We start from the raw sequence: 22,438 nt of genomic DNA, 5'->3' as shown, positions 1-22,438 counted from the left end.
AATAGTACTAATATGAGAAATAATTAAGATTTTCTGCTATAGGTTAAATGTTAATGAAAAGAGTAAGTTGTAACTAAAAACCTTTCCTGTATATAATAGAAAATTAGATTTAAAACAGTGGAGGGGAACCTGGTGGCTATAGACCTTTAGCTCCCCATTAAAATAAGGAAAACAGGGCACCTGGGTGGCTTAGTCAGTTGAGTGTCTGACTTTGGCTCAGGTCATGATCTCAAGGTCCTGGGATTGAGACCCGCATCAGGCTCCATGCTCAGTGGGGAATTTGCTTGTTCCTCTTCCTCTCTCTTTCTACCCCTCCCCCTGCGCTTGCTCTCTCTCTCTCTCAAATAAGTAAATAAGATATTTAAAAAGACATATGGAAAGCAATCACTTGAATAGTATTAACAAAAATATATCTAGAAATAAATTTTATTCCAAATGCCTGAGATCTATATGAAGAAAAACTATAAAAATACTGAATTACAAAAAAAGATTTGAATAAATGATGGGGCATACCATGTACCTTTTTAGGGGAGCATACCATATTCTTTGTTGAAAAATATTTCTTTTCTTTGAGTCTATTAGTATAATACAATTTCAATGAGAGTCCAATAGAATTTAAAATCGTTCTTTTTAGTTTGATCTTGGACATGATAGTAACCTCTTTGGACTTTAGTATAAGATAAAAGTGATCAATGTTTCTTGAAGACATTTTGGAGATATGAATAATGGCCTTAAAATGTTCATGTATCTTAACCTAGTAATTTCACTTGTAAGATTTTGTACTAGATAAGTAATTGCGAAAGGACTATAAATCTCCCTGTTTAAGAATGTTTGTTAAGGTTTTACTAAAAGAATGAAATTGGTAAAAAACAAATGCTTAAGTACGTTTTGGCATAAACACCAAGTGAAGTATTATGTAGTAGTATTTCAAATGCTAATTAATGAAATTAATGGAAAACAAATAAGTGTAAGTTACATAAATCATTTCCATTAAAATGCACACACACATATACAAAGAACATCTGTAAGTGAAAAAATTGTATGGAAATGTTTCTAGTAGCTATCTCAGGATGGTGATATTATAAAATTATGGGTTTGAATTTCACTTTGCCAGCTGTGAGGTCCTGGCTTAAGTGGTGCTATTATGTTGGTCTTCATTTCCTCCTATGTTAAGTGAAGAAAATAGCAATAACATCTTTGTGAAGGTTAAAATAGTTAATATATGCAAAACATTTAGCTTAGCATTTACCAAGTGTTGAATCAATGGTGTTTATTATCAATAATATTATAGGTTTTTCTATATATTTTTTAAAGATTTTATCATTTATTTATTTTAGAGATAGAAAAAGAGAGAGAGTGTGTGTGCATGCACAGGTCAGGGGAGGGGCAGAGGGAGAAGGACAAGCAGTCTCTATGTTGAGCAGCAAGGGGAGCCCCACGTGGGTCTCAATCCCAGGACCCTGCAATCACAGCCTGAGCTGAAACCAAGAGTCAGTGCTTAACTAACTGAGCCACTCAAGTGCCCCTACAGATTTCTATATTTTAAAAATCTATTTTTATTGTTTAAAAAAATTGAGATATATTTGACATACAGCATTGTGGTAAGTTTAAGGTGTGCAATGTATTCATTTGATGCATCTATATATACAATATGATTAACACTGTAGTGTCAGTTAACACCTCCATCATATGACTCAATTATTTCATTCTGTGGCAAGAACATTTAAGATCTACTCTCTTAGCAACTTTGGAGTACTATGATACAGTATTATTGACTGTAATCATGATGCTGTACATTAAATCTCCAGAACTTACTAATTTTCTTTTTTTGTAGATTTATTTATTTTAGAGAGAGAGATGAGGGGCAGAGAGAGAGAGAGAGAGAGGGAGAGAGTCCTAAGCAGATTCCATGCTGAACACAGAGCCCAACATGGGGCTCAATCACATGACCCTGAGATCACAACCTGAGCTGAAACCAAGAGTTGGTCACTTAACTGACTATGCCAGTCAGGTGCACCAAGAACTTCGTCATTTTCTAGCTGCAAGTCTGTACCCTTTGACCAACATCTCCCCATTATTCCTCACTCCCTAGTTCCTGATAACCACCATTCTATTCTCTGTTTCTAGGAGTTTAGCTTTTTTAGATTCCACAAATACATGAAATCATAGAATACTACCTTTTTCTGTCTGAATTATTTCATTTAGCATACTACCTTCAAGGTCTGTCCCTGTTGTCACATTTCAACATTGCAGATATATTAATTTCATGGTCAGAAACAGATGATGAATATTTGATATTTAAAAAAAGGACATCAGAAAGTTGAGGCAAAATGAAAACCAATTGCAAGAAGCACTGGGAAATGAGTGGAGAACACAAAATATACCCAATGAAGTAGTAGCTTTAAGTAGATCAGTTTCACAAGGAAATAATATTTATTGAGTTACTTTTCTGCACTGTGGGTATTATGTATGTATAATTCATGTAGTTCTTGATAATCAACCTGTGTGAAATGTTCTATTCTTAACTTCATTTTACAGACAAGGAAACTGAGGTACAGAAATTTAGGGTATCCAAGGATGTAGAGCTAGTCAGCAGCAGAACTGGGCTATGAAGCAGTCTATGTATCAGTCTAACCACTATATCAGTCTAACCACTATACAGACTACTTTCTCAGGGATGAACTGCATGATTCATGTAAGAAAAAAAGCAGATGAATTGCTTAGGTTAAGCAGAATTCTTGATGTTGAGAGAAGAAATATATTTCCCCTGAATGGCCTCATGAAGATGACACTGCTCCGTTTCGTGATGAACATCCTCAAAACTATGCTTACAGCACATATACTGATAAATTTCAAAGGACTGTTTATTATAGCATCCCTTAATGTGAATCTGACCTCGCACAATACACTAAAACCCTTTTTGTCTTAGAAGAGCCTATACATGGAGAGTGGACTAGACTGGTTGATGAAGGGACACTGGCACACTGAAAAAATAATTGAAATCATTCTCTTTTCTACTGAAAAATCTTCAGAATAACTTACACTAATTAAAGATTGGAGGCTTTGCTATAAACTTGACTTTAAAGGGGTAAGGTATTTCATAAGACACAGGAATAAGACCACAATTAGTTTCTACTATTCTTCAACAGTTTAGATCTGAAAAAGATTCAAAATGTAAGATGTTGACTGAAAAAACTTACAAAAAATTGCCTGTGTTTGTGAAATTAGAAATGACTTTGTTGGTTTGCAATTCAAAAAATGGTATTCATTAATTTGGCATAGCATACTGAATAATTCAAGTCATATATAGAGTTTTGGTCTCTGTTTTAAGTTGTCACTTTCCAGAAGCAGACCTTGAGAGGGAGTTTGGATGCAAGATGTGAAAGGAATGGGGATGTAACCGGATTCCCCACGTTGGCACAACATAGCCTGACATTTACACACATGCCTTGTTCAGCTTCTGGGTGCAAGCTGCCCTGGGAAGGAGGTGATCTGGGAAGAAGCTGATCAGCCCCAGCTGGGGCTGATCCTGAGGGACCTGGCACTTGGGGCTGTCTGCTGACTGCATTTCCCACAGCTGGGCATCAAGTGTTCCTTTAAAGGGGATCTGAGCAATGCATTTCCATCTATGTACACATATGATAAATAGGTCTCTAGAATATTTAAAGAGAAAATGTAGCATTAGATTTTTGCATAAGTTTTGAATCTGGGGTAGGAAGTAACCTTGGACATTTGGGCCTTTTTATTTCTGCTTTATAACTATAGCCAATGATCACTTTCTTTGATCTCTTGATCTGTATTCAAAATGAATGAAGAATTTTCCTTGTTGTAGCTACCTAGAAGTATGTGGTTGATTTCCAGTGTGATTAGTAGGTGTCTTACTCTTCTTGGGTTGCCATGACAAAACGCTGTGGATTGAGTGATTTATCATAAATATATGTCCTACATTGCTGAAGGCTAGGAAGTCCAAGGTCAAGTTTTGGTGAGATAGTCTCCATTCTGAGAGTTCTTCTTTTGTTTAGTATGTAGCCACCTTATCTTGCTGTGTGCTTACATTGCCTTTTCTCAAAGTGTATGCATGAGAGTGAGAGGGAGAAAGTGGGAGAGAGAAAGATAGCTCCCTTCCTCTTTTTATAAGGCTACCAGTCCTATTGAATTAGGACCCCACCTTTATGAACTCATTTAAGCTTAATCACCTCCTAAAGACTTTTTTTTTAAAATATTTTATTTATTTGACAGACAGAGATCACAAGTAGGCAGAGAGGCAGGCAGAGAGAGAGATGGGGGAAGCAGGCTCCCCACTGAGCAGAGAGCCTGACTCGGGCTCGATCCCAGGACCCTGGGATCATGACCTGAGCGGAAGGCAGTGGCTTAACCCACTGAGCCACCCAGGAGCCCCACCTCCTAAAGACTTTATCAGTACAGTCACAGTGGAGGTTAGGGCTTCAACATATGAATGTAGAAGAGACACAATTCAGTCCATAATGGTTGGTGAGCATTAGAAGAACAATGCTTAGAACAGACGTAAGCAAACTATAGTCCATGAACCAAAGTCAGCTGATAGCCCATTTTGTATGGCCAATGACAGAATGATTTTTATATTTCTAAAGGATTATAAGCAAGCAAAGCCCCCCAAAATAGTGTGTGACAGGCACTGTATATGGCTCACAAAGCCTAAAATATTTGCTGTCTGGTTCTTTACAGAAAGTTTGTCAATCCCTGCCCTAGAATCATGACCAGACTTACTTTCAGATAAATATTCTGAACCCAGTTTCTGCAGCTTAAAAAACGAGAACTAGAAACTATTTTTATTGTATTCCTTAGAAGAAAAGGATTAGTCTATACATCAGTTGAACAGGAAATATTTCCTAAGGACAATCAGAGTGAGATTCAGCCCAGATGAAGCCTTTTGAATTGGTTTTCTAGTCACTTAGGGCTTTTTGTTCTCTCTGCTCTGGAAAATGATGCCACATACATTCAATTAACAATGTGATAGAGACAACTTGGAAAGGCTGGTTAGGGCGAGTGCCCAAACTAGGAGATTGGTAATAATGAGTGACAGGAATGCCAACGAATGATGGAAGTTTAGATAATACTAGTGGTGGAGAGAGTAGGTGGTAGTCTAGTTAGGTGACCACAAGAAAAGAAGGAGGCCATGTGATGAAATTTGATTGTGCTGCAGCTGATAACTTTAGAAACCCAGATATTTCTTAGTGCTTTGGGATGGACTGTTTTGGTGAAGCTTTACTTTGTTCCTTTGAGTCAGTCAGAGGTTACTGGAAATTTATAGGCCATTCACATTCAAAAAGCTCTACTTTATTGGCCCCAAATGGTCAGTGCTACACCAGTCTTCAAGATGTGCAGTCTCTAACATCTTGCTATCCTAGAAGCAATGAATAAATATTTTTAAGCGATAATTGGGATTCTCTAATAAAGAAAAAGAGTAACAGTCCAAATGACGGGATATGATAATGTAAGACTGCTGGTATAATTGTAGACTGGGCCATGAAATCAAGGGTGAGTTCACCTACAAATTCAAGGCATACTCAACAATGGCATAACTTCAGATCTTGTGTGTTTCAAATACATGTCTTTAAAAATTTTTGATTATAATTCCTATTTCTCTTTAGGCCATTAAAACAACCAGGAACTTAAGACCATGACTACAACTTAGCTGAACAAGAGCCTCAGTCCTGTAAAAATGTTTTTCTTTATGGTAGAATGACACTGTTACAGCTTTGAGTTTCATACCAGTTTCACAGAACTTCAACTTATTTAAGCGGAAAGGATCCTGCTGAAATCCCCGTTGCCTGACAACCCCCTCAGTACATGCTGAGCGTTGACTGTTACTTTAGAGAGAACTTCTTACTTGATCATTTGGTTCAGTGACCTGTGTTATAATTTTTTTCTCTTCTCATGCCTTATTACCTATTTAAAATCCTTTCATTAGAATAGAGAATTGTATACATTTTGTTCGTGGGTTTTTTCTCAGCAAGACTCACTGTTTTCTCCTAGAGAAAATTTTACATAAAGGAAAATGAAAATGAGCATGGTAAGATTTATTTATAAACCGATTTTTTAAAAAACCAATTGTATTGTAAGGGCACTCATACAAAACTTACACATTTATACATTAGCTATGTGAAAGTAAAGGTGCCAGGAAAGAAGCTAGCATAAGCTATCAACATAGGAGAAAATGTACTGAATATTAAAGGTCACCTGGCTGCCTGAGGAGTTGTATAGGAAAGGTCAGCTCCTCTAAGAAGCAGAATGTAGAAGGTACTTCTGGTTGTCTAGCTATTTCACCTTTATATCCTCTACAAGGATGGCAGATAGTAGACGAGTTTAAAGTTAAAGACAAAATATATATTGAATGTTTTGTCAGAGGAACAAACTTACCCCTAGCTTGTTGAACAAAATAGGGCTGGAAAGAGCTTTTGTAACTGGGTATGGTCCGCCATGGCGAGAAAGGAAGATTCGGTGCTCACAGTTGATGCTGTCTTGCTTCGTCAGTTGTTTTCTTACAACAAAAGGAAATAACAGGTTATGAGTTTGAAATTCGCGGGAGATTAAGGGTTTATCATTAGCAGAAATGTCTGGCCAGGGTTCTGGTTTATAAAATTAGACTATAATTTAAAAATACTCTATCTTGTGTTGGTTCAGATAAATTTTTCGTTAGGTTTTTCCTTTTCTTGTGTAGGCACTTCTCAATTGTTCATGATACTGGGGTCAAAGAAAACATGGGAAACAAATCCGAAGATGGGAATGTTTTAGTCCTTAATAGGCCCCATTAATCCTGTACTGTCCAGCATTAACCTGTGACCCTCACCTGGTGACACCTGGTGTTTCATTTCAGCATTAACCTGTGACCCTCACCTGGCGAAACACCTGGTGTTTCATTTCTTTTTGACTTCTTTGTTCATTCCCTGTTAAAGATTCTGGTGGATTACAAAATAGCCAGAAGAGTAGGGACAGACGGCCTGGATGATTATCAACTAACTGGGTAAAGAGCCCTTGCAATTAAGAATTTACTGTGCAGTGAAATACTGCATTTTAAATACTGACTATCCATTTTTAAGTTACAATGTAGTTCTAGAGCCTAACTCAGTCTCTGTTTTCTCTAGCAAGTTTGTACTTGGACAATATAAACTCTTAGTTCTATCCAAGAGAGGCTATCATTTCAAGCCATACGGTACATTTCATGAAAGTACAGAATAATTTTAGAAAAGGGAAATAACTAGTGCCATTTTTTCCTCTTTCAGTGGGGGAATGTTTATTGAGGTATCTTCTATTTATAATGCACTGTCTACAAAAGAGTAAACGATGTTTTAATGTCTATCAACATGCAGAAGAGTATTTGCCAGACCCTGCATAGGTTTTGTATGTGTTTTCATGCATTTAACAAGAAAGGAAGGACTCCTCTCCACACACCCCTGCCCCTGCCAGATTGCTAGAACTGACACGCAAATTCACTAAAGTCACAGGATAAAAATCAATGTACAGAAATCTATTGCATATATTAACATTGGGGGTATGTGCCCATTAAAACCAGCATGTTTGTATCCTTTGGATATATACCTAGTGGTGCAATTGCTAGATCTTAGGTTAGTACTATTTTTAACTTTTTGAGGAACCTCCCTATTGTTTTCCAGAGTGACTGCACCAGTGTGCATTCCCACCAACAGTCTAAAAGGGGTCCCCTTTCTCTGCATCCTTATCAACACTTGTTGTTTTCTGACATGTTAATTTTAGCCATTCTGACAGGTGAGAGGTAGTATCTCATTTTGGTTATGATTTGTATTTCCTTAATGATAAGTGATGTTGAGAATCTTGTCATGTATCTCTTGGCCATCTGTATGTCTTCTTTGGAAAAGTATTTATTCATGGGAAGAACAAATAGTGTTAAAATGTCTATTCTACCCAAAGCAATCTATACATTTAATGCAATCCCTATCAAAATACCAATAGCATTTTTCACAGAGCTAGAACAAACAATCCTAAAATTTGTATAGAACTGTAGGAGACTCTGAATAGCCAAAGCAATCTTTTTTAAGAAGGATTTTATTTATGTGTGTGAGAGAGAGAGGTTGAGAGAACAAGCAGAAAGAGAGGAAAAAAGAAAAAGAGGCAGAAAGAGAGGGAAAAGCAGACTCCCTGCTGAGCAGGTAGCCTGACTCAGGGCTAAATCCCAGGACCCTGTGATCACGATGTAAGCCAAAGATAGATGATTAACTGACTGAGCCACCCGGATGCCCCTAGCCAAAGCAATCTTGAAAAAGAAAAGCAAAGCTGGAAGCATAACAGTTCCAGACTCTAGTTATATTACAAATCTGTAGTGATCAAAGCAGTATGGTACTGGCACAGAAACAGACACACAGATCAATGGAACAGAATAGAAAGCCCAGAAGTAGATGCACAAGTGTATAGTAAACTAATCTCTAACAAAGCAGGAAAGAATATCTAATGGAGAAAAGATAGTCTCTTCAACAAATGGTGTTGGGAAAACTGGATAGCAACATGCAGAACAACAAAACTGGCCCATTTTCTCATACCATACACAAAAATAAATTCAAAATGAGTGAAAGCCCAAACTGTGAGATAGGCAAAATCCTAGAGAAGAACACAGGCAGTAACCTCTTTGACATCAGCTGTAACAACTTCTCACTAGATATGCCATCTGAGGCAAGGGAAACAAAAGCAAAAAGAAAATATTAGGACTTTGTCAAGATGAAAGCTCCTGCACAGTGAAAGAAAGAATCAACAAAACTGAAAGATGACCTTTAAAATGAGAGAAGATATTTGCACGTGACATATCTGATAAAGTGTTAGTGTTCAAAATATATAAAGAACTTAACAAACTCAACACCCAAAAAGCAACCCAGTTAAAAACTGGGCATAATACCTGAATAGATATTTTTCCAAAGAAGACATATGGATGGCTAAGAGACACATGAAAAGATGCTCAACATCACTCATCATCAGGGAAATGCAAATCAAAACCACAATGAGATATCACCTCATACCTGTCAGAATGACTAAAATTAACAATTCAGGAAACAACACTTGTCCATGAGGATGCAGAGAGAGGGGAATCCTCTTACACTGTTGGTGGGAATGCAAACTGGTGCAGCCACTCTGGAAAAAAATATGGAGGTTCCTCAGAAAGTTAAAAATAGAAGATCTAGCAATTGCACTACTAGGTCATCACCCAAAGAATGCAAAAATACTAATTCAAAGAAATATATGCACCATTACTCAGACATCAAAAAGAATGAAATCCCGCTATTTGCAATAATGTGGTTGGAGCTACGATGTATTATGCTAAGTGAAATAATTTGGCTAGAGAAAAACAAATACCATGTGATTTCACTCATATGTGGAATTTAAGAAACAAAAGAAATGAGTAAAGGGGGAAAAAAGAGGAAGGCCAACCAAAAGATAGTTTCTTAACTATAGAGAACAAACTGATTACCAGAGAGCAGGGGGTAGGAGGGATGGGTTAAATAAGGACAGGGATTAAAGAGTGCACTTTTTGTGAAGAGCACTGAATATTGTATGGAAGTGTTGAATCACTAAATGGTACACCTAAAACTAATATTGCACTGCATGTTAACTAACTGGAATTTAGATAAAAACCTAAAAAATAAAGGTAAATAAGCACAGTAAAGGAAAAAAAAGTTACTGCTATGGCCAAAGGAAATACTAGAAAAGGAAACTGATAATTCTATCTCTAAATCTTTGTGGAATTTAAACATATAGCTTAATTATAAAATGATTAAAATGAAGTATCCTGAGAGCACTAATTAAGAAATATTACTTGGTAGTAAGGTTTACTATTAGTAATATTACCTTTTAGAGTAGTTAGTTCTAGACTCTTCAGCATAATATTTAAGGTCCAAAGACCTATCAGTCCTTATCTTTCCAAGACCATGAGCAAATGCCTGCTGCTGTCTCCATATGAGTTTTATCAACTTCAGCTGATACTCTGCTGGAAGTGACTTCTAGGATTCTTGGTCCTTAGCGTACAGAGCAGTGCACCAGCTGAGTGATTGTTGTGTTCTTGATCTAGCTGATTTGAAACTTATTGTTGGATGAACTCCTATGTTTGTAGCTGCTCCCACCTATTTTGGTATAATTGTAATAATGAATTCTGGGTCCTTTTGAGTTGATATCTCTAAGATTTGACTGTAGCAAACCAGATGTAAGTGTACTAAACTTGACTTCTACTTTCTGATCATATAGTTAAACTGCCCATTAGATTGTCCATTTGTTGTTACCCTGCAACATAATTATACTTGCCCTAACACCAGAAGTATTTTCTGCATTAACTGTGGCTGTCAAAACTTTATAATAAAGATGAGAAGGAGAGAAGAATGACTATAACTTCTCACATCTTTAAGCCTGAGTGACATCTACTGAGCCTATTCCTTCATTTCAAGAATTGAGAAGGGGATTCAACTGCTACAAGCTGATAGTAATACTCCCTCAACATTTGTAATCCTTGACACTTGCTACTCAAAGATCAAGGACATTTCAATTGGTATTATTTTAGTTTGTAAATTAAAGAGGAAGTTATATAGGATTTTTGTCCCTGGGCTTTTAATGTTTCTTTCAAAAACAATATGCAAAATAGAAAGGATAGTATAATGCACACCCCCATGCACACTTCGCCCAATTAAAATAATATTAAGCCGATAGCTGAATTTGTTTCTCCCATTCTGGGTTACTTTAAAGCAAATTCCAGATATACATTAATTTTATTTTTTAAGTATTATGATATGTATACCTAAAAACCCTTTCCTATTTTATATTGAAAGGGAGTGACAGGTTATTCTTAAAAATACCTAAGAGAGTGTTTAACATTAACATATTTTTATTTCTTTTGGGTAAATATACATTAGTGGGATTCCTGAGTTTTATGGTTAGTGTATGTGTAACTGTATAAGAACCTGCAAAATCTTTTCCAAGTGGAAGTACCATTTGATATCTTTTCCGGCAATGTTGAAGAGTTCCATTTTCTTCATATCTAGGTCAATTTGTTATTAGTGTACAGAAATGCCACAGACATTTGTATACTGATTTTGTACCCTAAAACTTTGCTAAATTTATTAGTTCTAACAGTTTTTTGGTTGTCTTTAGGGTTTTCTGTAGAAAATCTCATGACATCTTCAAATAGTGACAGTTTTACTTCTTCCTTTTCAATTTGGATGCTTTTTATTTCTTTTTCTTGCTTAATTGCTCTGGCTAGGACTTCCAATACTATGTTGAATAAAAGTGGTGGAGAGTGGGCATGTTTGTCTTGTTCCTGATCCTGGAGGAAAGTTTTTTCCCATTCTTAAAAAATTTAACAACTGATAACTTATTTAAAAGGTTGATTTAAGCATCTGCAGTGGTGACTTCAACCTCGACTCTTGGCTCAATACTGATGGAAATAATCAGTTTAACAATCTTAGAAGGACTGTACAAATCAGTGAGCTTATAGATCTTCATCTGAAAATGATCCCAAGTCTCAGAACCTTCACCACATGGAGGTTTTCTGATAGTGATTCTCAGAGTCTTGGTAAGAATCTGAACTGTTTCTTTCACTTTGAGATTTCTTCCTTTGCACCTCTGATAAGGTCAGCCCATACCTTTCCCAAAGATTTTACATTGTGGCTGGTAAGAGTAATTCTAATTTAATGAATTGCCACTTCTGGTTCCATGGCTGTCTTCCTGGGGTCTTTAAAAACCATGGCTATGGCCCAGCTTCCTGACTGACTTGTTTCTCAGCGAGAGTAAAGGGAAGTGAGTCAGGAACAGGAGGAGGGTATCCAAGGCTCTGCTGTAGCAACAACCGCATTTTCCTCAAAGAGCTGTGTGTTAGCTTAGGCTTGTCTTATATGGCCTTTGTTATGTTGAGGTATGTTCCCTTTCTACCCACTTTACTGAGAATTTTTCTTACAAATGGATGTTGAATTTTGTCACGTATTCACCACATCTAGTGAGATACCCATTTTTTAAAATCCTTCATTTTGTTAATGTAGTGTATCACATTGATTTTTCAGATGTTGAGCCATCCTTGCACCTCTGGAACAAATTCCTCTTGATCATGGTATCTGATCCTTTTAATGTGTTGTTGAATTCAGTTTGCTATTATTTTGTTGAGGATTTTTGTATTATGTTTATTAGGAACATTGACCGGAAATTTTCTTTTCTTGTCTGGTCTTGGTATCAGGGTAATCCTGACCTCATAAAATAAGTCTGGACGTATTTCCTCTGCTTCTATTTTTTTGTTTTTGTTTTTGTTTGTTTTGGGGAAGAGTTTGAGGACTGTTGTTATTTTTTCTTTAAATCCTTGATAGAACTCACCAGTAAATCCATCTTGTCTTGGATTTTTGTTTGTTGGGAGGTTTTTGATTACTGATTTAATCTCCTTACTAGTAATCAGTCTGTTCAAATTTTTCTATTTCTTCATATTATAGTCTTGGTAGGTTATGTGTTTCTAGGGATTTATTCACTTCTTCTAGGTTGTTGATTTTGTTGGCATGTAATGGTTTATGGGAATATTTTGGGCTGAAATGTACTTTTTCTGGTATTGATGCCAATATTTTCTGTGATACATCTTTTTCATACTTTCGCCTTAAATTTTCTATATGTAACCTTTATATATTTAAAGTACATTTCTTATAACCAATATATAGTTGGCTTATTCTATTTTTTAAAGGTTTTATTTATTTATTTGACAGATAGAGAGAGAGAGAGAGAGAGACATTACAAGTAGGCAGAGAAGAAGGCAGAGAGAGGGTGAAGCAGGCTCCCCACTGAACAGAGAGCCCGACGCAGGGCTCGATCCCAAGACCCTGAGACCACGACCTGAGCCACCTAGGCTCCCCCTATTTTAATCCAATCCAGCAATCTTTGCATTTTGATTAGTGTTTAGACCACTTGAAATTAATATAATGGGTGTGTATCTACCAATTTGTGGGTTTTTTTATTTGTCCCATCTAGTTTTTGTTAACTTCTCCCCTTTTAGACCCTAATTTGTCCTGAATGCTTTAAATGATGCTATTTTTCTTTACCATTGTCTTATAGTTATGACTCTGTTTATTTTTCTTGTGGGGTTGATATACAAAGTATATCTTTATCTCAGCACAGTCAACTTTCAAATGTTGTTATGCCCCTCAATATAAGGAGCCTCATAGCTGTGTATTTTCATTTATTCCCCCTTCTCTTTTATGCTATTAATATCATACACTTAACTTGTAAATATGCTATAAAATCCACAGTACATTTTTATTATTTTTACTTTGTTATTATTTGTACTTTTAAGAGTTAATTATCTTTTAAGGGGACTAAAAATGAGAAATATATTTTGAAAATATTTGCCCATATACTTACCATTTCACATTTTCTTTATTTCCTTTTATAGGCTTAAATTTCTAAATAGCATTCTTCTCCTTTAGCCTCAAGAATTTTGTTGACATTACTGGTAGTGCATATCTGTTGGCAATGAAGCCCATCAACTCTTGTTTGTTGGAAGTGTTTATTTTGCCTTTATTTTTAAAAGATATTTCCTCCATTTTTTTCTTTTTTGCTTTCAACACTTTAAAAACATTGTTTATTGTTTTCTAGTTTGTAGAGTTTCTCTTTTTTAAAAGATTTATTTATTTGAGAGAGAGAGAGAGTGAGGGGAGAGACAGAGAGATTTAATTGGAGTTATTTTAGAGAGAGGCAGAGAGAGAGAATCGCAGGCAAACTCTACACTAAGTATAGAGCTGATATGGGGCCTGAATCCACATCCCTGGGATCATGACCCCACTGAAATCAAGAGTTGGTGTTCAACCGACTGAGCCACCCAGGTACCCCTGGCTTGTAGAGTTTCTTATGGGACATCAGTCAATGTTAACTCTGTTCTGCTGGATATAATGTACATTTTTATATGGATGCATTTAATATTTTCTCCTCATTACTAATTTTCAGCTATTGGAATGTGATTTTCCATGCTGTGATTTTATTTACGATTCTTTTTCCTAGGATATGTTGAACTGCTTGAATCTATATATCTATGGCAAAATCTGTGAATGGGCAGAGATTTTATTCAACTTGCAAACTAGTAAGTTGCAAGGAGTACTTTATTATTCACCGCACAAGTAGCTATAGTGTGGGCATTTTCCTCAGTTCAGTTCTCAAAAAGTGATGTGAAGAAGTCCAGATGACAACTGAATAGTCAAGTGAGCACTGTTATAGACAAAAAACCCAGGCTTAGGGTCTGAATCTTTTATAATGTTCTGTAAGCTTACTCTTCCTTTGTTCTAGAGAGTGATACTGTCTCTATCTTCCAAGACAGTAAACAAAGCTACCTTTTTTCTGAAGGGATACACTACACCTTCTAAAGCTTTTTGTTATACAGACATCTTCCAAAATATAGTTCAGAACAAAGATAATGCCTCTGGATGTACAATGTGTAGGACTGTGAGAGGCCCATGGTTAACTATTTCCAGATGATATATAGTTTTAATTAATTTTGGAAATTTTCCACCCATTGTTTTTTAAATACATATTTTTTTTCTGACTCCCTATTCCTTGTAGAACTCCAATTAAACATATTTTAGAATGCCTGATATTTTCCTGCAGGTCATTTTGGCTGTGTTATTTTATTTTCAGTCTGTTTTTACTCTCTGATTTATTTTGGGTAATTCCTATTTCTGTCTTTTCAAGTTTATTAGTCTTTTCTTAGGCAATATCTAATACATTATCAGTCTATTCTAGTTTAGTTTTTATTATGGGGACTTTTTTAATCTATAAAAGTTCCATTTGGCTGTATTTTATATTTTACATTTATGTCCTTATAATATGTATGTTTCTCTCTACCTTCTTGAACATTTAGAGTATATTTATAGTGTTTAAGACCTTTATAAGTTAATTCCATCATTTCTGTCATTTATGACTATTTTAATTTGTTGATTTTTTTCAGTTATTGCTCCTATTTCTCTGCTTCTTTGCTTGCCTTATAATTTTTGACTGAATGCTAAACATTGTGAATTTTACATTCTAGATATTATTTTATTCCTTTAGGTAGTGTTGGACTTTTTTTTTTTTTTTCCTAATATGCAGTTAAGTTATCTGGTATCAGTCAATCCCTTTTGTGGCTAAGTTGGTTAGAATGTGTCCACAGCAACCTTCAGTCTAAGGTTTTTTAGCCTCAGTGCTAATATGATACCCTCCAGAGAATCCTATCTGATGCCAATATCATATGAGGTGTTTCCACATAAACAGTTCCTAGCCCTAGTGAATTTTGGCTTATTACTTCCATTAGTTCTTCTTCCACCCTCATCTTCTCTTATTCATATATATATTTATGCCAGCACTTGTCTAAAGATTCAAGGGGATGGAATCACTCGGCAGACTTCAAAGTTTCTCTCTGTATGCAGCTTCTGTCTCCATGATTATACCTCACAAGCTCTGACTGCCTTGACCTCCCTGGACTCTTCTATCTCTTCAGGTCATCAACCCACAAGGCTTTATCTGGGTTCTCCCTCTCTGCAAGACATGGACAATCAGGTAGTTAAACTAGGGACAATGGTAGGGTTAACCTCATTTGCTTCTTTACTTTTTTTTTTTTTAATTTTTTATTTTTTATAAACATATGTTTTTATCCCCAGGGGTACAGGTCTGTGAATCACCAGGTTTACACACTTCACAGCACTCACTGCTTCTTTACTTTTTTAAAAAAGGTTTTATTTATTTATTTGACAGAGAGAGAGAGACAGAGAGTCAGAGAGATCACAAGCAGGCAGAGAGAGAGGGAAGCAGGCTCCTTGCTGAGCAGAGAGCCCGACATGGGGACCCCAAGATCATGACCTGAGCCAAAGGCAGAGACTTAACTCACTGAGCCACCCAGGTGTCCCTGCTTCTTTATTTCTAAAGATAATATCTCTTTACTATCTATTGTCTAATATCTGAAAAGTACTGTTTTATATATTTAGTCTGGTTCTTTATGATGGAAGGGAAAATCAAATCCTTTTTAGTTTATCATGTTTGGAAACAGAAGTTTGCGATTCCTTCTGAATTTATTAGCTGGAATAATTCTAAGAGTAACTTCCTTTCATCAACTTGGTTATTCTGAGTACAGTTTATACAGAAAAGGTTAGATTCTTTACTAGCTTACAAAATGACAGGTTTCTTAGCATATTCCGAAGGACAGCAATGGGTTTTTAATGTATTATATATTCATAATAATAGTTCTGGTATATTTTATTTTATTTCATTTTAATATTTTATTTATTTATTTGACACAGAGAGAGAAGTCACAAGTAGGCAGAGCAGCAGGCAGAGATAGAGGGGGAAGCAGGCTCCCCGCTGAGCAGAGAGCCTGATGCGGGGCTCGATCCCAGGACCCTGAGATCATGACCTGAGCTGAAAGCAGAGGCTTAGCCCACTGAGCCACCCTGGCACCCCTGGTGTGTTTTAATATTGCAGTTATTATTATCGTGGATGCTCAAATGACCTCCTCTTTCTCTAGTTCTAGGCTCTTCTATTTGGCTCTTCTATCCTTTTGACACAATTTAACAGTCTTTGAATACTACCTGCTTTTCTGTTATGACAAGACCCTGTATAGATGCTAAGAGATTCCTGGATTCCTGAAATAATACTGGCATGAATTTCATCCAGTCTAGAACTGCTCATTTAGGAACAATTTGAAGATAGGCAAAATTTTCATCATTGTAGATGATTCCACATCTTCAGAAAATAGCAGTGTATTACTATCTATCAAGTTCTGAAAAATGACTGGGATATTACACATATCTAATTTAATTAGATGAAATGATACAAGTTTGATTGGATAATTCAGATATGGATTATTTTTTAGACAAATCAGAAATATGGCATTCAGGATACAATTGAAATGCAGTGATAATTAGAGTAAAGATATGGAGTGTCTGAGAAGAGTGGCAGAAGCCTCGTTGGGAGAAAGGAAATTAAAAGCAGAGACATCTGATGCAAAGAGTATGTTTAAAATGGTGGGCAGAAGGCAGAGCCTGAGGGTTTGCTAGGCACTGGAGTTCTTAGCAGGAAGGAGCCATAACTGTACTTGGGAAACCTCATTATATTCATCACGGCACCATAATAAATGGATTTGGGTAAATGAGGCTGAGGATGAGTGACATGAAGCTACATTAATCTGACCCATGTTTCTTTATTATAGACTTATAGCTAGCAGAAACAGAACATTCTTCTTTGGTAATCAGGATGTTCTCTGAATGGTGCTGAAATTTTGTTGTTCTGATTTCTCCTTCTATACTATGCAATTTAGTCTTTTTATGATAGTACACTCTTTCTTCACACAGGGTGCCACATAATTATTAAGGCTAAGTGGCTAGAATCATAATTTGGTCACATTTCCCTGAATTTTTAATTACACTTTTGTATATACTTGAAAGTCCTAATCTGAGATTCGGAGTCTCTTGGATGGTGTCATTGGTATAGATGGCATTTTATCTTTCCAGTTTGATTCTTTCATTTAAAAAAAATGATGTGTAATTGACCTCACATGATTTCAGTTTTAGGTGTACAACATAATGACTCAGTATTTGTATATATTGTGAAATGATTAGCACAATAAGTCCAGTTGACATCCATCATCATATATAATTTTAATTTTTTTTCTTGTGATGTGAACATTCAAGATCTAATCTCCTAGCTACTTTCAAATATGCAATACAGTATTGTTAACTATAGTCACCATGCTTTACATTACATCTCCATGATTTATTCATTTTATTAACTGAAAATGGGTAACTTTTGACCCCTTTCACCTATTTTTCCCACCACTGATCTGTGTTCTATATCCATGGGCTCATTTTTTGTTTTGTTTTGTTTTGTTTCTTTAGATTCCACATATAAGCAAGATCACATGGTATTTATCTTTTCCTTTCTGTCTTAGTTTACTTAGCGTAAGGCCCTCAAGGTCCATCCAAGTTGTCACAAGTAGCAAGATCTCTTCTTCTTTTTTTTAATGGCTGACTGATATTCCTGTGTGTGTGTGTGTGTGTGTGTGTGTGTGTGTGTGTGTGTGTGTGTGTGCATGTACACCACCATTTCTTTATTCATTAATCAGCGATACCTAGTTTGCTTCCACATCTTGGCTATTGTAAATAATGCCACAATGAATGGGGGCGGGTGTGGTGCATGTATCTTTTCAAATTAGTGTTTTTACTCTTTTCAAATAATACCCAGATGTGGAATTGCTGGATCATATGATAGTTCTATTTTTAATTTTTTGACATTTTAACATTTTTCCATAATGTTTCAATTTGATTTTTTCTAGTTGCAGTCCCTGATGGTAACTTATACTACAGATGAGGGATTAACATTTTCTGTTCTATGTACTTCCATTATAGATATTTTAGAGCCAAATAAATAAATATTTATAGGGTGTATATTGCTTTCAAGACATGTAATTCTGATATAAGCCTAAGTGGGGTCCATGTTGTAAATATCAAGTAAGTTTTATTTGATTATAGCACTTACACTTATCTATAATTTCTTGATTGTGTTTTGATGTTTATGTATTACCTTTGTCACATAGGTATACTATATGGTATAATTTTATTCTCTGTATTTTATTTTTCCTCGGTATTGGAAAATCAGTTGAAAAAAGAAAACTAAAATAGCGAAGACATAAAAAAGCTGTCATTTGTATTAATTTTCTTTTTGGGTAATATATTGCTTAATACTTGATGGGCTCTTCATAAACAGGGAACGATTATAAAGTAAGCCCATTTCATAAAATGAATTTCAGGGGCACCTGGGTGGCTCAGTGGGTTAAAGCCTCTGCCTTCGGCTCAGGTCAGGGTCCCAGGGTCCTGGGATCAAGCCCCACATCGGGCTCTCTGCTCTGCAGGGAGCCTGCTTTCTCCTCTCTCTCCACCTGCCTCTCTGTCTACTTGTGATTTCTGTCAAATACATAAATAAAATAGTTTAAATTAAAAAAAAATTCAAAATCTGAGCCTAAAGTTTGACTACCCTCATTTTTAGCAACATTAAAAAAAATCATTTTACATTGCTACATTTGCATTATTTTAATACATGGCTTTTCCTCTCATTTATACTTTCCTTGGAGAATATGGGCCTTATTTTAATTATAACAATTTAGGTGCATTGAATGCTTACTCCTACCACACATTATGGTAAGCATTTAAGAGATTATTTAACTCTTACAGCAACCTCATAAAGATAAGTATTTTTATGACACTTGCTTAACAGATGTGAACACTTAGGATTAAAGCAATAATGTAACTTTCCCCAAAATAAACATTTGGTGTCCAAACCTGGGCTTTCTGAACCAAGTTCCATAATGTTCTTCACTGTGCTGAAGTGATAGGAATATTAGTAGGAGTGATAACCCTTGTATTTAATGACTTATGGGTTAAGTGTATTGATAGATAAATGGATAGAGAAGTAGATAGTTGTAGACAGTGAGAACAAGAGTGAGAGAGAGATTATCATTATGCTTTTAAATGAATATTAGAAATTTTTGCATTTGTAACATTTATTTGGAGAACTACATCAATTTCTGATTTATGAATTTGGACACCTGACCTTATTCCTGTTTAATTATATTTTCCATTGAGGATAGTGGTCTTATTTTATTTAATTAATTTATTTTTTTAAAGATTTCATTTATTTGACAGGGAGAGATCTCAGGTAGGCAGAGAAGCAGGCAGAGAGAGAGGGAGAAGCAGGCTCCCTGCCGAGCAGAGAGCCTGACTTGGGCCTCGATCCCAGGACCCTGAGATCACGACCTGAGCTGAAGGCAGAGGCTTAACCCATTGAGCCACCCAGGCGCCCCAGTGGTCTTATTTTAATTATAACAATTTAGGTGCATACTCCTTCTTATTTTTAAAAGTTTCATTGAAACCTGCTTTAATGCTTAGGAAAGCCTGATGTACATCAATGCTGAAATCCTCCACATTTACAGAGAGACTGTATTTAAAAAAATAAATATACCAGTTAATTTGAATAAATATACCAGTGAACAAAATGATGTCATTTCTTTTAAGTCATGGCTAACCTGGAAAATTGTCATATAACCATACCTTTTAAATATTCAATTTTTATACATCGTCTATCATATAACCATAGAAAACAGTCTAGAAACATACAAGTCATTAACAGTGGTTATTACTAAGTCATGGGACTAAGGATGTTTCAATTTTTTTCTTTTTTTTTCTAAGTAAATATGATGGATATGTATTGGTATGGCTGTAGGAAGAAAAAATAAGACAAGTTCTTTTTTTTCATTTTAAAGAGCCATCAATATTAAACATGATCCTTCCCTCTGGCAGAGAAATTTAGGATTAGCTCTGTAGAGGTCATGCTTGGAGCTGGGACCATATGGTGAGTGTTGTACTTGCTCAGGTGCAAGACTTAAGGGCAAGCCAAAAAACAGTAATGAAGGTAATAAAAGTAATTAAATATATGTATTATTGAAGTATAGCTGATACACAATGTTACATTTATTTCAGGTGTACAACATGGTGCGTTGACAAGTCTATGCTATGCTCACGACAAGTGAAGCTACCAAGATGATAATATTGAAAAAAATCAAAATTAATACTGAAAACTACAATAAAAAAATCAACATTTTTAATAAAGACAAACTCAGACAGAGTTGGCATTAGGGTGAGGTGAGCGAGTTGAATTGTGCAACTGTGCTATTGGACCCCATGTTTATGACACATGTTTATTGCAGAGCTTAAATTCTGTTTCTGTAGGGTGAGGAAAATTATGCAGTTAACTCTCCCAAGAATACTTCTTGGGCTGGACATGGCTCTACAATGTTTACTAATGTACCCAAAATAATGTTCACTGAGTTTCCGGTAGTTCTGCCCTTGGATGACTGGAGGAGTTACAGAAACTAAACGCAGAGTAACAGACTTGGCTGGTTATTTCATAGCATATATAAAATTCTATTCCTCAGACATTTTTTTTCATTTTTTTTTTCAGCGAACAACTCACTTTATAATAGCTTTGTACAAAATAATTTCTTGTGAAAGGAAAGAATAGGTATTAAAAAATTTTTAAAAAGCATTTTGAAAGATACACGTGACTGAGCAGTACATGTTTGAAGTGGTCTTCAGAGAGTTTATGTTTTGTCTGTCTCTTTAGTGCTTTTAAATGGCGACAAAATAGACCACATTCCCCATGTTTCTGAGGTAAACATATTTAGTAGCTTTTGAGTAGTAGAGGATTCTAATCTTTAAGGAGAAATCAATATAGTGCTCTTATAGTCGTTTCTTTATGATGCAAAGAAAAGAACCTTGAATGGTCACTGTTTTCATTTGGAAGGAAGACAGGTGGAGAGGAAAAAGTCATAACAGAAGGTGAGAATTCATGTTTCAAGGATAGTCTTTAGATTCATTTTTATTTTTAGAAATCAGAACTGTATGAAAATTCCTGTAGTCTCCTATCACCTTGGATGTGAACTGCATATTCTTGAACAGGCATAGGTTATTTAGAGGTAGTCATTTTCTCTCTCTATTTGGAGTTTTTTACTTGGCAGAACTCCAAAAATGACATATTTTCTCAGCCACTCTTACATGACATGAGAATAACTAAAAAGTGAAAAATATGGCAGCTGCGCCCATGCCAAATAAAAACAATGAATTCTTGGTTAAGATATGTAAATAACCGAACTGTCCATCAGTGGATGAATGGATAAAGAAGATGTGGTGGATACACATACAATAGGATACTACTCAGCCACAAAAAAAAAGGAAATTTTGCCATTTGTGACAACATAGAATGACCCTGGGGGGTTATAGTAGGTGAAAAAGTCAGGCAAAGACAAATATGGTATGATTTCACTTGTATGTGAAATCTAAAAAATAAAACAAAATAAAACTCACAGATGCAGAGAACAGATTGGTGTTCTGAGGGGAAGGAGGTTGAGGAGTGGGTGAAAAGGAGGAAGGGGGTCAATGGTGTGGTGATGGGTGGTAACTAGATGTATTTTGGTGATCACTTTGTAGTGTGTGTCAATATCAAATTATTATGTTGAACACCTGAAACTAATAAAACGTTATATACCAGTTTTACCTGAATTAAAAAAAGAATTTTTAGTTAGAGATCCCTTTCCTGTAATAAAATGAAAATCTGGATTTATTTTAATAATAATTTTACAACTCACTATTCCCGTGATGATCTTATCAGCAATGCCAGACTGCCAGTCTAGTAATTTAAAGGTTGTTTCTATTAATTAGTTTTACAACTGGATGGCTTGACTCTCTTGCTGCCGTATGAAAACTAGCAGAGATGAATATGTTGTGCTTAACAAAATAAATAACTGCTGAATTTGAAAAATGGACTCAATTTGTCTTCTCTGTTTTCAGTGGCAGATGCAAGATGACAGCTAAATGAGTGATCAGTCCATTTAAGAGGAAAATGTATATCAATA

The 22,438-nt window shown here is 35.6% G+C and overlaps 1 pseudogene; it reads right to left on the bottom strand.

The window, feature by feature from the left end:
- Nucleotides 1-11,376: 11,376 nt before the first annotated feature.
- On the bottom strand, nucleotides 11,377-11,748 carry LOC116591302 (annotated as a pseudogene).
- Nucleotides 11,749-22,438: the final 10,690 nt, after the last annotated feature.

The sequence above is a fragment of the Mustela erminea genome, chromosome 5, assembly GCF_009829155.1.
Source record: "Mustela erminea isolate mMusErm1 chromosome 5, mMusErm1.Pri, whole genome shotgun sequence".
NCBI classification, from domain to species: domain Eukaryota; kingdom Metazoa; phylum Chordata; class Mammalia; order Carnivora; family Mustelidae; genus Mustela; species Mustela erminea.
Note: the sequence above shows the minus strand (reverse complement) of the source record. Positions and strands in the feature narration are given on the sequence as shown.